Here is a 12,044-nt window from a genome sequence, read left to right as displayed (position 1 = left end):
ATATACCCTAGTTTTTAAATGACATGATGCTGAGAATAAAAAACTGCATGTAGAAAATATGGGACTGGATCAAGTCCTTAAAAAAAAAAACTGTATTTGGAGTTTAGCTACTTTATCTCTGAAAATACTTTTCACATCTAAGAAATTCCAGGTAAATTATCTTGTATTTCACTATTCCCCTGCCACCCTTAAGTCTCCTTGGGGCTAAGGGATTTGCACTATTAAAAACTCCTCCTGTGAGCCTTTTGCACACTCACTGCTCTAGTGTCCAGAACAAAAGTAAGCTATGGGTCACTTGCTACTTGCAGTGTCAATATATCTTTGGTCCATACCATGTTTAAAAAAAAACCAAACAAAACCCTAGCTGCCATTTAAAAAATCAAGGGCTATCACACACTGAAAAAAATGTAGATTTCTGGATTTTCCCAAAAGTCAGAAGAGCTGGCAAAAGAAGGCCTGCATTTTCTCATAGCACTCATTAGCTGGAACTGGGCACTGGGGATCCTCTTCAGTTACTGTCCCAATGCAGGTTCATTTCTGTTCATTTAATAGATACCTACAGTTTGCTATTTTCTTTAGTATGCTTGTATATATCTTCATGGATGACTCTGAAAAATAGCTTCCTGTTTGTGTTCTCTTAATCCTTATCTAACATCAGGATTATGTTAGAGTATGTTATGAGATGTCTACTTCTATATAACTAATAGTTCCTTGAATACTTGATAAAGTCTTTCCTGTTCTCATCACAAGAAAAAACATTCTGTAAGTATGCATGGTGGCGGATGTTAACTAGACTTATTATGCTGGTCATTTTCCAATGTATACAAACATCAGATTATTATGTTGTGTACCTGAAACTAATATAATGTTGGTATCAATTATACCCCAATTTTTAAAAAAAAGAGTTCTGCCTGAAAAGAAATTGGGTTTGATGCTTCATTAGTAATAGCTACTATATCTCACGCTAAATTTCCCGTTTTACCCGTGTTTATGAGTCTCCCAAGAGTTTAATTCTCTTTGAGTCAATACTGTAATTTTTATTTTCCTACAAAATAATTTTGTTTAGGTTTTCAAATGTATTGGAAGTACTGTATTCAGTATAACATTTAAAATCAGTCACTATAAGGTTTCTCTTTATGTACATATGCATATTCATTTTCAAACATAATGCTGTTTGTTTTTTCATATTTTTTAATCAGTGTCACCAATGTCTTGTCTATATTATCATCTGTCTTTATATTAGGTATTATATGATGTAGTGAAAAGGAAACCAGTCTGAATACAGCCTTTCCTACTCATTACACACATTACTTTCCCCACCAACACCCAGGATTACTTCATGTTCCATAGGAAGTAAGTGATAATGGAAAATTTCTTAATTCATTACCTTCAATGGGTCTTTCTTCAATTATCTGTCCTGTCTGATGTTGAGTAAGGTCTGTAGAAACAGTTGCTTTTCAACAAATAATACTAATAATGACAACGATGAATACAATTAACATGACCAACATTCTGTGGGTATCTATTTATTATATGACAGGCACAATTCTAAGCACTTTGTGTCTCTTTATTTGATCCTCACACAAAATTATGAGGTAGGTATTATAATTATCCCCATTTTATAATTTCTACCAAAACATATATGTATAAAAACATAGAAAAATGCTCAGGAAGGATAAATACTAAACAAGGAGGGATATGGGTACAAGGATAGTTGTCAAAGACCTTACTTGTAATGTTTAAACCTATTATAAGGAAAATATATATTGAGGCATTATTTCTGCAATTAAAATAAAAGACATGACACAAAGATATACCTAGGGAGAATGCCCGTCAGGGCACTGTGTATAATGGCAAAAACACTGGAGGAAACTACAATGTCTATCAATAGGGATTTGATGAAATGATATTACAGCAACACAAGGAAAACACCATGAAGATAGTAAAGGATCTCTATTTACTGAGTGGTAAGTCATTACACGAACGTTTCTACAACAAGAAAGTCTGAATTTTGTAAAGAGCAAAAGGAATAAGCTATCTTCAAAAATAAAGAGGTCACTGCTCTTGGGTATTAAAGGTATCTTAAAAATAAAGATATTTTATAAACCATGATATACACAGATGGACTTTACAGTTATATAAATTTAAATGGATTAAAAGATTAAGAATATTACAACTATAGACAAATTGGGGGGAAAATATAATGAAAATCACAGGATTACATTTCAGCATGTATTCTCTGATGTTTAAGATAAGGTTAGAAAGGTGCCAGAAGTGCTGTTGTCATTTTGAGTATTTACTAGACTGAACTACCTGATGGCAAGGGAAATAGGGGCTTTTATTAAATGGCTTCCAAAACGTATTCTACTCATAGGGTGTTTCTCCTACATGATTTTTCTTGGGCTGAACAAGCTGTAGGCAGCAAATAAGATGTTTCTACCTTATTCTATTTAGAGGGATTAATATAGAGATAAATTCTCTTTTGTTAAATAGTTGATGTTAATAGTTTTGAGCTGTAAATAAAAGCATTTGCACACTCATATATTCTATGTTTTATCACCAGTACAAATTTTGATGTTGAATCAGCTGTGAGTCATAATTAAAGGTCTTCCCACATTCCCTATATTCATAGGGTTTCTCACTAGTATGAATTCTATGATGACTAATAAGTTGTGAACTCTGAGAATAGGCTTTCCCACATATCTTACATTCATAGGGCTTCTCACCAGTATGAATTCTCTGATGTCGAGTAAGGTCTGAACCAGAACGAAAAGCCTTTTCACATTCCTTACATTCATAGGGTTTCTCACCTGTGTGGATTCTCTGATGTTTAATAAGTTGTGAGCTCTGACTAAAGGCATTGCCACATTCCTTACATTCATAGGGTTTCTCCCCTGTATGAATTCTCTGATGTTGAGTAAAGTTTGAGCCACTACTAAAGGCCTTCCCACATTCTTTACATTCATAGGGCTTTTCACCAGTGTGAATTCTCTGATGTCGAGTGAAGTTGGAGCCACTACTAAAGGCCTTTCCACATTCCTTACATTCATAGGGTTTCTCACCAGTGTGAATTCGGTGATGTCGAGTAAGGTCTGAGCCACAAATAAAGGTTTTTCCACATTCCTTACATTCAAAGGGTTTCTTGCCAGTATGAATTTTCTGATGATGACTGAGTCTTGAGGGATGTCTAAAGGCCTTTCCACATTCCTTACATTCATAGGGTTTCTCAACAGTATGAATTATCTGATGGGTAGTAAGCTGTGAGTCATGTCTAAAGGTTTTCCTATATTCCTTAGTTGCACAGTATTTCTCTTTATTACTAATGATTTGCTGTAATGTAAAGGATGGATGTTGACTAAAAGTGGGCATGCCTTCATGGGTGAATATCAGTTGACTGAAATGTTCCTCCTGAGAGCCATGTTGTTTCTCAAACTGGCCATTACATTCCCAATCATCTCTGAAACTAGAGCACTGAAGGTCATGTCTTGTAAGTCTTTCCATTATCTCCCACTGGGCTGACTCTATTTCATAAATTTCCTTCTTCAGAAATAATTTCTTGGTCTCACATCTTGACTCCAGGACTGAAAGAAAATATGAAAGCAATCACTCACATTTTTCTTGTTTGGGAGAAATAAAACTTCAATTAAAATGGGAGAATTAAACTGAAATTTTTAAAAATGGACAAGAAAAGAAGAGTGAAGAGAGATGACATAGTAAGGTGAGGACAGTAAGTAAGCCACTAGTTTCTAAACATTGCTATAAATCAGAATTACTTATGGGAGCTTGCTAAATATACAGATGCCTTAGACTCCCTTGTTACAGGATGGCTCTAATCATACATACACACACACAAAATCTCACATCATATGCAAACACACATATAAAAGCGGCGCACAGCATGAACTGTAAAATAAGGGGAATGATCATACCACTTAATAGGGTGGTTGTCAGGATTAAATGAATATGTCTAAGGAAGAATGTTCAGGTGTTGGCAAACTATGTACTGCAGCCCTGCAGTAATTTTTATAAGTAAAGTTTTATTGGAACACAGCCACATTTATTCACTTATGTATTGTCTATGGCTGTTTTTGAGCTACAGTTGCAACAGAGACCACATTGACTGCAAGCCTAAAATATTTACTATCTGGCCTGTTGAAAAGTTTGCCAGGCCCTGGTGAGATCTGTATTGTCCATTACAGTAGCTACTAGCATATATGTCTATTTGAATTTAACATAATTAAGATTAAATAAAAATTCAAATTCAGTTCCTCAGTGACAATATCCACATTTCTAGTGTTAGAAATAGCCAAATATGGCTAGTGTCTACCATACTGGAAATCACAAATATTGGACATTTCCATCATTGCTGAAAATTCTAGATTAAGTAACTAGAGGCTTAGGTTCTCTTCAACCAATGACAGAGAAATAGAAGGTGGCAATCCAGATGGGAGAGTACCTTAAGAAAAGTCAGGTGCTGAATGAACCTAGCATGAGTGTTATATAGGGAGGATTTTCTGTGGCTCAATATGGTATATGCTTGGGGTTTGATGAAAATACTATGCCTTGGAATTCTGTAATTCTGAACTTAGGAAAAAAGAGGAGAGGACTTAACAAGTGCACAAGCACTGTAGTAGTGATGACCAACTGACAGGAAGGGCATTTGTAGGTTGAAAGAGAAGTGAAAAGAATATAATGGGAGGCAGTGTATTGCTATTGAAAGATCAGAAATACAAGATTCAGTTGTATGAGTTTTGAACTCAAACTCAGTTACTTACAAGCTTTCTTTCCTTGGGTAAATTAGTTCATCTTTCTGAGCCCCCAACTGTCTGTCTATATGACAGGAATGATAACTAACTCTTATAATCATTGTGAGGACTGGGAATACTACATGAAAAAATACTTGGTATTAAATAATTATTTAGTATTTGGGAGATAATATTATGGAAGAATTTCCATATAAAAATACGGATGTTAGGCAAGTGAAGTGTTTTGAAGACCACACTATGGACCCAGAGGAAAAACCTCAAGCCAAAAAAGTGAAGATCATTCTAGTACCATCTTATTCCTCTTACTCTCATATAATTATTTAGCAAGTACTGTTTAATATTGTTCCTAAATATATCCTGACACTCTTCCCTTTATATTCAATATAATACCTAATATGAAATATCTCTCCCTTGGAATACTGGAATAGCCTCCAACCTAGTTTCTCCACTTGAGGTTTGTCGTCTTGAATCCATGTCACTAGAATGGCATTAGCCTGCCAATGCTCTGCTTAAAATCCGTTGGTGGTTTCCTTTTATTGCTCTTACAATAAAAGCCAAACTCCTGAATGGGGTCTACAAAACTCTGAATGATCTTGTTCCTGCCTGCCTTTCAACCAAATCTCACACTATGCTCCATTTTGGTTTCTAAGCTCCATCCACGTTGGTCTTATTTTATAGTTCTTCAAATGTTCCTAATTATTAGTCCCTGTTTAGATCTTTCTAGGTACTTTTCCTTATGTATAGAAGGTATTTTCTTTTACTCTTGGCCTTGGTAACTATTACTCATTTTCCAAATTCTACATAAAGATCATACTTTTTGAGGTCTTCTCTGATCCTATGACCAAATTACACCCTCCTTGTAATTATATTTTTAGCACTCTGTTCTCTTCCTTAACAGGATTTTCATAATTTGTAATTACATACTTATTTAGGTTCATTTACTATCTTTTCCTTCAATAGGTCTTAAGTTCTGTGAAGGCAAGGAAAATGTCTATTGTCTTCATCAATGTGTATCCAACTCTGAGCATGGTACATGGTACATATTGGAAGATCAAGTATTTACTGACTGACTCAATAAGAAAGTATTTAAATATATATACATGAAAAATGTCTAAAAATTTCCTCTAGGGAAAAAGGACAGGGACTTCCCTGGTGGCGCAATGGTTAAGAATCCACCTGCCAATGCAGGGGACACAGGTTCAATCCCTGGTCCGGGAAGATCCCACATGCCACGGAGCAACTAAGCCCATGTGCCACAACTACTGAGCCTGTGCTCTAGAGCCCATTGAGCCACAACTACTGAGCTCAGGTGCCACAACTACTGAAGCCCACACATCTAGACCCTGTGCTCTGCAACAACAGAAGCCACTGCAATGAGAAGCCCACACACCGCAACGAAGAGCAGCCTGCGCTCGCTGCAACTAGAGAAAGACTGCGCACACCAACAAAGATCCAACGCGGCCCAAAAATTAATTGATTAAAAATAAAAAGGACACACTTTTTGCAAATATGGCACATTGAATATATGTATTTATTACTGCTCTTTCATGAAGTGCCACTAAAGATAGTAATGAGATTCAACAAAAGAAGAAACTCCATGAGGACAATGAGAGTGGGGAAAAAAGCATCAACAAAAATTTGGAAACTAGAGAATAGATGGAATAGTAATAAATGATGTATTAACCTTGAGCCTTGAAACCTAAGTCACAGATTAGTCTTACTGTAGAATACCAGATATTTTCAAGAATGCAAACACCAGGTACCCTTGAAACTAGGGTGCATAAGGGTTGCAAAAAGGATAATTACTTGAAAATCTGTAAGAAATAGACAGACTTCACATTCTCAAACCTACTCCATATAGCAGGCTGATTCCACAGTCCACTATACCCAGTAAACTCTCAAGAATCGGGCAGCCACGCTTATTTTATTAATTCCAGAAAGAAAGTAGAGGATCCCATTCTGGAGAAAATCAGCCCAAGAGAAAAGACCTGATAGGTGGTGTCAGCCAATGAACTGTTCTAGGCAGATCACTCTACAGTAACTACCACCAATAAATCTACAAATCCTGTCACAAACAAGCTCAAATCAGCTTTTTAATGCCACAGTTTTATATGAGCAAATAGCTTTGAGTCACTAGCTATTTCCGGAAAACATTAAATATAAGAGCTTAAGGGACTTCCCTGGTGGTGCAGTGGTTAAGAATCTGCCTGCCAATGCAGGGGACACAGGTTCGTGCCCTGGTCCGGAAAGATCCCACATGCCACGGAGCAACTAAGCCCATGTGTCACAACTACTGAGCCTGCATGCCACAACTACTGGAGCCCGTGTGCCTAGAGCCTGTGCTCAGCAACAAGAGAAGCCACCACAATGAGAAGCCTGTGCGCCACAACGAAGAGTACCCCCCACTCGCCGCAACTAGAAAAAGTCAGTGTGCAGCAACGAAGACCCAACACAGCCAAAAATAAGTTAATTAATTAAAAACAAAAACAAAAAATAAGAGCTTAAAATACAGAAACAGGAGAGACAATGGAGGGAAAAAAACCAAAATTCAAAAGAAGAATGCTTCTAAAAAAAAAAGAAAAGAAAATGCTTCTAAAAACAATGTTATATAGCAATTCCATAGAGAATGATGTCAGAAAAAGAAATACTGAAAACGTTTTTTTAAATAAAAATACGAATATGAGAACTTAATAAAACCTCACAGAAAGTACAACATAAAAAGAGAGATGGAGGGCTTCCCTGATGGCGCAGTGGTTGAGAGTCTGCCTGACGACGCAGGGGACACAGGTTTGGGCCCCGGTCCGGCAAGATCCCACATGCTGCGGAGCGGCTGGACCCGTGAGCCATGGCTGCTGAGCCTGCGCGTCCGGAGCCTGTGCTCCGCAACGGGAGAGGTCACAACAGTGAGAGGCCGGCGAACCGCAAAAAAGAAAAAAAAAAAGAGAGAGAGAGAGAGAGATGGAAACTAGAAAGAAGAAAAAAGAGTAGATACAAACTACTATATATAAAATAGATAAACAACAATAGATAAACAAGGTCCTACTGTATAACACGGAGAACTATATAAAAAAAATGTATATATACACGTATAACTGAATCACTTCACTATATACCAGAAACTAACACAACATTGTAAATCAACTATACTTCAATTTAAAAAAAAGAAAAAGAAATTCTAGAGGTAGCACAAAAAATTTAAGATCTGAATTACGAGTGTTCAATCATTCAAAAAATTTAATGAGCTCTTACTATGTGTCAGACATGGTGCCAAGCACTGGACATAAAAAATGATCAATAAACATTGAAACATAGAGAACAGAGAAAAAGAGAAAACAATGCGGAACAAATGATCAACAAAATTACAGAAGAAAATTTCAGAGATTTTTAGTTTCTGGAATAAGTGAGAGCCCTGGTACATGAAAGAATAAAATCAACATCATGATACCTCAACATGAAATATTAGAACATCATAAATAAATAACAAATGCTAAAAGCTTCCAAAGAGATTAAACAGGTCACTTAAAAGAATTAAGAACTGAATGGGTTTTGGACTTCTCTACAACACTAGATAACAGAAGATTTTAGAAATCCTCAGAGCAATGCCTTTAAAAAGTTGAAGTAAGTTTTTCCACCTAAAATGACATCTCCAGTCAAATTATCAATCAAATTAGGAGAGTGAAATGAAAACATTTTTATTCATGAAAGGATTCACAAAATATACTTTCTATTTACTTCTTTTGCATCCTTCCCTTGGTTGCTTTTGAAAGATGTGCTTCAGAATAATAAGGAAACAAATCAAGAAAGAGGAAGGCAAGAGATCCAACAGTCTAGGTATACAAAAGTATCCAAGGCATGCAAATACAGAAGAGAATCAAAACGAATTCAAAGGGAAGGAGTTAAGGGAATCAAAGGGATGATCCTAAGGGAATCCACTGGATGATAATAAAGGAAAATTCTAAAATAAAGCTATGTTACAATCACACCTGGGGAGGAAGAACAGAGGGTTAGAGGAGGGATATCTCAGTTAAAAAACAAACCACAGAACAGGAGAAAATATTTGCAAATGAAGCAACTGACAAGGGATTAATCTCCAAAATATACAAACAGCTCATACAGCTCAATATCAAAAAAACAAACAACCCAATCAAAAACTGGGTACAAGATCTAAATAGACATTTCTCCAAAGAAGACATACAGATGGGCAAAAAACAAATGAAAAGATGCTCAATATCACTAATTACTAGAGAAATGCAAATCAAACTATAATGAGGTATCACCTCACACTGGTCAGAATGGCCATCATTAAAAAATCTACAAATGGTAAATACTGGAGAGGGTGTGGAGAAAAAGGAACACCCCTACACTGTTGGTGGGGATGTAAATTGGTACAGCCACTATGGAGAACAGTATGGAGGTCCCTTAAAAAACTAAAAATAGAGCTGCCATATGACCCAGCAATCCCACTCCTGGGCATATATCCGGAGAAAACCATAATTCAGAAGGATGCATGCACCCAATGTTCATTGCAGCACTATGTACAATAGCCAGGACATGGTAGCAACCTAAATATCCATCGACAGGAATGGATAAAGGAGATGTGGTACATATATACAATGGAATATTACTCAGCCATAAAAAGAAACCAAGTAATGCCATTTGCAGTGACATGAATGGACCTAGACATTGTCATATAGAGTAAAGTAAGTCAGAAAGAGAAAGACAAATATCATATAATATCACTTATATGTGGAGTCTAGAAAAATGGTACAGGTGGACTTATTTGCAAAGCACAGTTATTTCTTGGCTCTCTTTTGTTCCATTGATCTATGTGTTTGTTTTTATGCCAATACCATACTATTTTTACTACAGCTTTGTAATCTAGTTTGAAATCAAGAGGCATGATGCCTCCAGCTTTATTCTTCTTTCTCAAGATTACTTTGACAATTTAGGGTCTTTTGTAGGTTTCATACAAATTTTAGAATTGTTTGTTCTATTTCTCTGAAAGATGCCTTGGAATTTTGATAGGGAGTGCACTGAATCTGTAGACTACTTTGGGTTGTATGAACATTTTAACAATATTAATTCTTCCAATCCATGAAAATGGAGTAGCCTTCCATTTATTTGTGAATTCTTCAATTTCTTTCATCAGTGTCTTATAGTTTTCAATGTACAGGTCTTTTTACCTCCTTAGTTAAATTTATTTCTAGGTATTTTATTCTTTTTTTTTTGATGCACTTGTAAATGAGATTTTTTTTTAATTTCTCTGAGTGTTCATTACTAGTGTATAGACATGCAACTGATTTTTGTATGTGGATTTTGTATCCTGCAACTTTACTGAATTCATTTATTAATTCTAACAGTTTTTCTAAAAACAGAATTACCATATGATCCAGCAGTCCCACTCCTGGGCATTTGGATTAGACAAAACTCTAATCCAAAATGATACATGCACCCCTATGTTCACAGCAGCACTATTCACAACAGCCAAGACATGGAAACAATCTAAGTTTCCATTGACAGAGGAATGGATAAAGAAGATGTGGTAAATATATACAATGGGATACTACTCAGCCATAAAAAAGAACGAAATAATGCCATTTGCAGCAACATAGGTGAAACTAGAGATTATCATACTAAGTGAAATCAGAAAAGGAAAGACAAATACCACATGATATCACTTATATGTGGAATCTAAAATATGACACAAATGAACCTATCTATGAAACAGAAACACACTCACGGACATAGAGAACAGACTTGTGGTTGCCAAGGGGGAGGGGATTTGGGAAGGGATGGAGTGGGAGGTTGGGGTTAGCAGAGGTAAGCTATTATATATGGAATGGATAAACAACAAGGTCCTGCTGTATAGCACAGAGAACTATATTCAGTATCCTATGATAAACCATAATGGAAAAGAACAGTAAAATAATGTATATATAGGACCTCCCTGGTTGCGCAGTGGTTAAGAATCTACCTGCCAATGCAGGGGACACAGGTTCAAGCCCTACTCCAGGAAGATCCCATGTGCCGTGGAGCAACTAAGCCCATGTACCACAACTACTGAGCCTGTGCTCTAGAGCCCGTGAGCCACAACAGCTGAGCCCGCATGCGACAACTACTGAAGCCCACGTGCCTAGAGCCTGTGCTCCACAACGAGAAGCCACTGCAATGAGAAGCCTGCACACCGCAATGAAGAGTAACCCCCACTTGGCACAACTATAGAAAGCCCGCGCACAGCAATGAAGACCCAACGCAGCCAAACAAAATAAATAAGTAAAAGAAAATATTTAAAAAAAGAAAACATTAAGAAGAAATAGTGCTTTTAAAAATGTATATATGTATAACTGAACCACTTTGCTGTACAGCAGAAATTAGCACCACATTGTAAATCAACTATACTTCAATAAAATTAAATAAATAATTCTAACTTTTTTTAGTGGAGTCTTTGGGATTTTCTATATATAACATCATGTTATCTGCAAATAGTGACAATTTTACTTCTTCCTTTCTGATTTGGATGACTTATATTTCTTTTTCTTCCGTAGTTGCTCTGGCTTAGACTTCCGGTACTATGTTGAATAAAAGTGGTGAGAGTGGGGATCCGTGTCTCATTCCTGATCTTAAAGGAAAAACTTTCAATTTTTTACCACTGAGTATGATGCTAGCTGTGATCTTGTCACAAATGGACTTTAGTATGTTGAGATATGTTCCCCCTTTGTTCAGAGTTTTTATCATGAATGGATGTTGACAAAAAAACAACATAAATGAAATTTTACTTAATGTAATTTTAAAATTTATATGGAAGACCAAAAAGGCAAGTATAATCAAATACTTCTGAAGAAAAAGGTGGAGGGACCTGTCCCATCAGAGATCAGGACTTTTGATAAAAGCAAGAGTAATTAGGACAGGTACGGATAAAAAGGCCAATGGAATAAGAGTGACCTATGTATACATGGAATTTTAATATGTGACTGTGGATCAGTGGAAAACAAATGGACTCTTCATTCAGTGGGGCAAAAATAATTTGTTTTCTCTACGGGGAAAAAATTATAACTGATCTCATACCATTTGTGAAAATCAACTCCAGGTACCTTAACAGGGCTTTAATAAGAAAGTAAAAATATAAACATTCTTGGAAGAAAAAATAGGAGAAAATGGGGCTAGGAAAAGGTTTCTTATGACCCCAAAGGTGTGAAGCCTGTGAAGGAAAAAAGCAGAATTTTTAAATAAACTTATATAATTATAATTATGTATAATTATATATAATTTAACTATTAA

The sequence above is a fragment of the Leucopleurus acutus genome (genome assembly GCF_964270905.1).
Source record: "Leucopleurus acutus genome assembly, chromosome: 20".
Classification (NCBI taxonomy): Eukaryota; Metazoa; Chordata; class Mammalia; order Artiodactyla; family Delphinidae; genus Leucopleurus; species Leucopleurus acutus.
Note: the sequence above shows the minus strand (reverse complement) of the source record.